A 6000-nucleotide genomic window follows, 5' to 3' on the forward strand; every position below is an offset into this window, starting at 1 on the left:
AGGGAAGGGAGGGAGAAAGAGAGAGAGAGAAACATCAATGTGAGGTTGCTGGGGGTCATGGCCTGCAACCCAGGCATGTACCCTGACTGGGAATCGAACCTGCGACACTTTGGTTTACAGCCCATGCTCAATCCACTGAGCTACGCTAGCCAGGGCCTAAATGCCTATTATTATTATTCATTGTTTCTTGATCTTCCTTCTGTAACATTCCTCCACTTATACCCTTTTATTACCTGCCAGTCAAGAACTGGCTTCTCTGTCCATTACATTCTGCTGACTCTGTAGATACTGGTCAAGCATTGTCATACTGTGTGTAAATTATTGAGCTATATGGTGGTGTTTACGGCATAACTGCTTTTTGTGGGCAGAAGTTCAGTTAGTACAGTGTATGCACATAATCCCTCGTAGATGTTCAATAATGTTTTGGGAGAGTAAATGAAGTGTTTAGTAAACAGATGAAGGCTGATAGGATGTGAACCTGATTCATTAAAAGCCAACTGAGCATAATAACAAAACCAACTGTTATCAAAGGTAGAGGACTAAAGTGTAGGAGACTGTTCTGCATGGTGTGGGCCCAGCTCCCACTTGGAGATGTACAGGACCCATGCCCACGGATAGGTTCTCCCATGGGGAACCAGGCCTGCAATGTGCCTAGGCAGCTTTGAGTCTTGCTCTTGCTAAAAAACTCTCTCACCCTGAATTGAGGACATTTACTGCAAGTAACTTCCTAAAATCCATGCTAAACCTTCCAAGGATGAGTGTAACTGGTTCACCCACTTTTGTCTTTTCATTTGCAAATATCCCTCTTCTGTGATGTGATTAGTGGCATTGCCTTCTTTGTTTTCTGTAAAAGGTAAACATCTAAAGCGAACCCGTGCATAGTAAATGAGGACCATCATGTATTGTGCCAAGAAACCCAGAAAAGGCCGGTCATGGTAAGGGCCAAGGTTTTTGCTCCCCTTGAGAGAAAAGCCATGCTGTCCCTTTTCTTCCACCAGACTCAGTAGTCCCTGTGAATGTCTCATTTCATCCACAATGATGAGGACACTGTGGGCCGGTGTCTGCATAACTGAGGTAGGAAAAAGCAAAGAAGGTGAAGCTGAAGCTACTGCTGCTCTTATTAGTCAGTTTTAATGGCCACCTCCTTCCATCAGACTCCAGGCAGAAAGCAGAAACAAATAGAGTTCTTTCAAGCAGGCCATCTAATGTAGGAATTTGGCTACATAAGTGATGGGAATACTGAGAAGTCAAATGCAGGGAAGAGAAGCAAGTCATAGGTTAGCCATGTAGGGGAGGCAAATTTTTATCTCTACCAAGCCTAAATTTTCAATTGGAGCTCTTCAACAAAAATGCAGACTAACAAGAGAAAAAGTTTATTAAACATAGTGCACATTGTACGGGCAAAACTTCAGCAAAAAGTAACTGAAAGCTGTGGCTTAGAACTGCAGCTTATATAGCATCTTCAACAAAGAACAATAAATTTGTAGAGAAATGTTAGCACAGAAAAACATTTTTAGACTTTCAAGGATGGCAAATTGTGGGAAGGTAAATATATGGAAGAGAACTAATGCAGTAAGATGTGTTTGCAGATTGCTCTGGGGCTGTACCTGGGCTGATCATCTGTCTCCAGCAAAAGAATTTATATCCTGCCTTTAGGCAAAAAGGAGAGAGGAGAGAAAGCTTTTCCTGCTTCTTAGGTGCTGTTAGCTCAAAACAGTTTTTATGTCAAAGAGGCAGATTTTGGGTGACATATTCTGATTTCCTTCAACTGAAACAGGAAGCTGCTCTTTCCCACAGGGTAGAGAGAATGTGATGAGAGGGTGTTACCAGTACCAAGAGCCACTCTAACCATGGTGGGGACTTCCTCATGAGAAGAAAAACTGTGCAGGGTGGGGCTGCCCTGTGGAAGTTGCAGCCTTGAGGAAGGCACCGTTGCTGCTAGAGGTCATGCTGAAGAGTGAGACAGGAGTAGACACATCCCAGGATCTGCACACTCCTGCCCTTCGTCTCTAGCTGGCATCTTCTGCTGGCCAAACCCAGCCCTAAAGCAGCTGAGGGGGCTAGCCTGGGCAAGGCCATCTGCAGGGGAGGGCTGTTTTGTGATATGGAGTGGAATTGGGTATCTGCTTGAAGAACAGATCTGGAGGCAATGGTTGAGCTTTTAACCCCATCCTATAACCTCTCTTCTTCCCCACTACTTACATTCCAGTCTCTGGCCTCCTCTTCATTCCTAAACACAGGATAAATGTTCATGCTTTTACTACTCTTGCAGCATAGGATGCAACCTCTATGGTTTTCTTCCTATTAGAATTCAACAAATTGTTCAAAGCTCAATTAAAATGTCACACCATTATATAACTTTCCTCATACTGTAAGTTAAATAAAAAACTCTATCAATTCTTAATAATACTTTATACATCTCTTGTAGTAGTAATTTTTGCTCTACCACATAATGATTTATGTATATGTCCTTCTCTTCTAATATTAAAAATGTTTCTGGTTATTGCTTGACTAAAAACACCCAGAGATTCAATATTCTATTTCATTTCAAGATGTGTGGACTCTGAGTTGCCTCCATAGGGCACTATCTAGGGTGGTCTGCCTCCATTCCCAGCCCCGGTCCGAACACATATACATTCTCTCTGTCCGGACACCAGGGAGCATGTTTATAAACTCAGAGATATAGACTGAAAAGAGCTTTTTCCTTGAGGCATGGGGAGCTTTGAACTACAATGGATATCAAGAATTTAGTCTTTTTGGAGAATTCATCATTGCTGGCATGAGTGTACTTTATTAAAAAAAGTGTATTGAAAATTTTTTATAATATTTTTTGGGGGGTTGGTATAAATCAGCTCTTTTTTTTATTTTAATCATTGTTCAACTACAGTTTTCTCCTTTTTACTCCCAGTCCAGTCCCCCCTCCCACCCTCCCCAATTCCGTCCCATTACCACCCTCCCCCTTAGTTTATGACCATGTGTCCTTTAAGTTTGTTCCTGTGAGCCCTTCCCACTGTCCCCTTAAATTCCCTCTTCTCTCCCCTCCGGTCACCGTCAGCCTGTCTTCTATTTCAGTGTCTTTGGTTATATTTTGCTTGTTTCTTTGTTTTGTTGTTTAGGTTCCTGTTAAAGGTGAGATCATATGGTATTTGTCTTTCACTGCCTGGCTTGTTTCGCTAAGCATAATGTTTTCCAGCTCCATCCACGCTGTTGCAAAGGGTAGGAGCTCCTTCTTTCTTTCTGTTGCATAGAATTCCATTGTGTAAATGTACCATAGTTTTTTGATCCATTCATTTACTGTTGGGCATCTTGGTTGCCTCCAGCATCTAGCTATTATAAATTGTGCTGCTATGAACATTGGGATGCATAGGTTCTTTTGAACTGGCATTTTAGTATTCTTAGGATAGAGTCCCAGCAGTGGAATTGCTGGGTCAAAAGGCAGATCCATTTTTAGTTTTCTGAGGAAGTTCCATACTGCTTTCCATAATGGTTGTACCAGTCTGCAGTCCCACCAGCAGTGCACTGGGGTCCCCTTTTCTCCACAACCTCTCCAATGCTTGTTGTTTGTTGCTTTGTTTATGATGGCCATTCTGTCTGGTGTGAAGTGGTATCTCATTGTGGTTTTAATTTGCATCTCTCTGACAGCTAGCAATATTGAACATCGTTTCATGTGTCTTTGGATTTTCTGTATGTCCTCCTTGGAGAAGTGTCTGTTCAAGTCCTTTGCCCACTTTTTAATTGGATTCCTTGTCTTTTTAGAGTGCAGTCGTGTAAGTTCTTTATATATTTTGGAGATTAAACCCTTGTCTGAGGTATCATTGGCAAATATATTTTCCCATACAGTTGGTTCTCTTTTAATTTTGATACTGTTTTCTTTAGCTGTGCAGAAGCTTTTGATTTTGATGAGGTCCCATTTGTTTATTCTTTCCTTTATGTCCCTTGCTCTAGGGGACAAGTCAGTAAAAAAGTTTCTGCGTGAAATATCTGAGATTTTCCTACCTATGTTCTCCTCTAGGACTTTAATGGTGTCACGTTTTATATTTAAGTCTTTTATCCACCTTGAATCTATTTTTGTAAATGGTGTAAGTTGGTGCTCAAGTTTCATTTTTTTTTGCATGTGGCTGTCCAGTTCTCCCAACACCATTTGTTGAAGAGGCTATTTTTATTCCATTTTATGTTGCTGCTCCCTTTGTCAAATATTAATTGACCGTAGAGGCTTGGGCTTATTTCTGGGCTCTCTGTTCTGTTCCATTGGTCTATGTGCCTGTTTTTATGCTAGTACCAGGCTGTTTTGATTACAGTGGCCTTGTAGTATAGTTTAGTGTCAGGTATTGTGATCCCTCCTACTTTACTCTTCTTTCTCAAAATTGCAGCAGCTATTCAGGGTCATTTATAATTCCATACAAATTTTTGAAGTGTTTGTTCTATGTCTGTGAAATAAGCCATTGGTCCTTGAATAGGTATTGCATTGAATGTGTAAATTGCTTTGGGTAGTATGGACATTTTGATGATATTAATTCTTCCAATCCATGAACACGGTATATGTTTCCATTTGTTTGTGTCTTCCTTGATTTCTTTCTTCAGTGTTGTGTAGTTTTCTGAATACAGGTCTTTTACCTCTTTGGTTAGGTTTATTCCTAGATATTTTATTTTTCTTTTTGCTATTTTGAAAGAGATTTTTTCCTGGACCTCTGTTTCTGCTGTTTCATTGTTGGTGTACGGAAATGCCTTTGATTTCTGGATATTGACTTTGTATCCCGCTGTTTTGCCAAATTCATTTATTAGGTCAAGCAGTTTTTTGGTAGAGCCTATAGGATTTTCTATGTATACTATCATGTCATCTGCAAACAGTGACAATTTTGTTTCCTCCTTTCCAATTTGAATGCCTTTTATTTCTTTTTCTTGTCTGGTTGCTGTGGCTAAAACTTCCAGTACTATATTGAATAGAAGTGGTGAAAGTGGACAGCCTTGTCTTGCTCCTGATCTTAGTGGAAAAGATTTTAATTTTTGGCCATTGAGTGTGATGTTGGCTGAAGGTCTCTTATATATGGCCTTTATTATGTTGAGGAATGCTCCCTCTATTCCCACTTTGCCGAGTGTTTTTATCATGAATGGGTGCTGTACCTTATCAAATGCTTTTTCTGCATCTATTGATATGATCATGTGGTTTTTGTCTTTGCTTTTGTTTATGTGATGTATTACATTTACTGATTTGCGAATATTGTACCATCCTTGCATACCTGGAATGAATCCCACTTGGTCATGGTGTATGATCTTCTTAATGTACTGTTGGATGCGGTTCGCCAGCATCTTGTTGAGGATTTTAGCGTCAATGTTCATCAGCGATATTGGCCTGTAGTTTTCTTTCTTTGTTGTGTCTTTATCTGGTTTTGGAATTAAGATGATGTTGGCCTCATAAAAAGAGTTTGGGAGTCTTCCATCTTTTTGGATTTTTTGAAATAGTCTGTGAAGGATAGGTGTTATTTCTTCCTTAAATGCTTTGTAGAATTCTCCTGTGAAAACATCTGGTCCAGGGCTTTTGTGTGTTGGGAGTTTTTTGATTACTGCTTCAATTTCTTTTGCTGTTATTGGTTTGTTCAGGCTTTCTGCTTCCATTTTATTGAGTTTTGGAAGATTATATTTTTCTAGAAATTTGTCCATTTCATCTAGGTTTTCAAATTCTGATTTCTTAAAAGAAACCTTGCAGGCAAGAAGGGATTGGGAAGAAGTATTTGAAGTCATGAAAGGCAAGGACTTACATCCAAGATTACTCTACCAGCAAAGCTCTCATTTAGAATGGAAGGGCAGATAAAGTGCTTCCCAGATAAGGTCAAGTTAAAGGAGTTCATCATCACCAAGCCATTATTATATGAAATGTTAAAGGGACTTATCTAAGAAAAATAAGATCAAAAATATGAAAATTTTTTAAAAATCATTTTCTTTTTTCATTACTGAGAAGGTTTTCATCTCTGTTTCAGTATAAGGCTACAGAAGGTGGTAAAG

Source organism: Phyllostomus discolor, chromosome 5 (genome assembly GCF_004126475.2).
Source record: "Phyllostomus discolor isolate MPI-MPIP mPhyDis1 chromosome 5, mPhyDis1.pri.v3, whole genome shotgun sequence".
Classification (NCBI taxonomy): Eukaryota; Metazoa; Chordata; class Mammalia; order Chiroptera; family Phyllostomidae; genus Phyllostomus; species Phyllostomus discolor.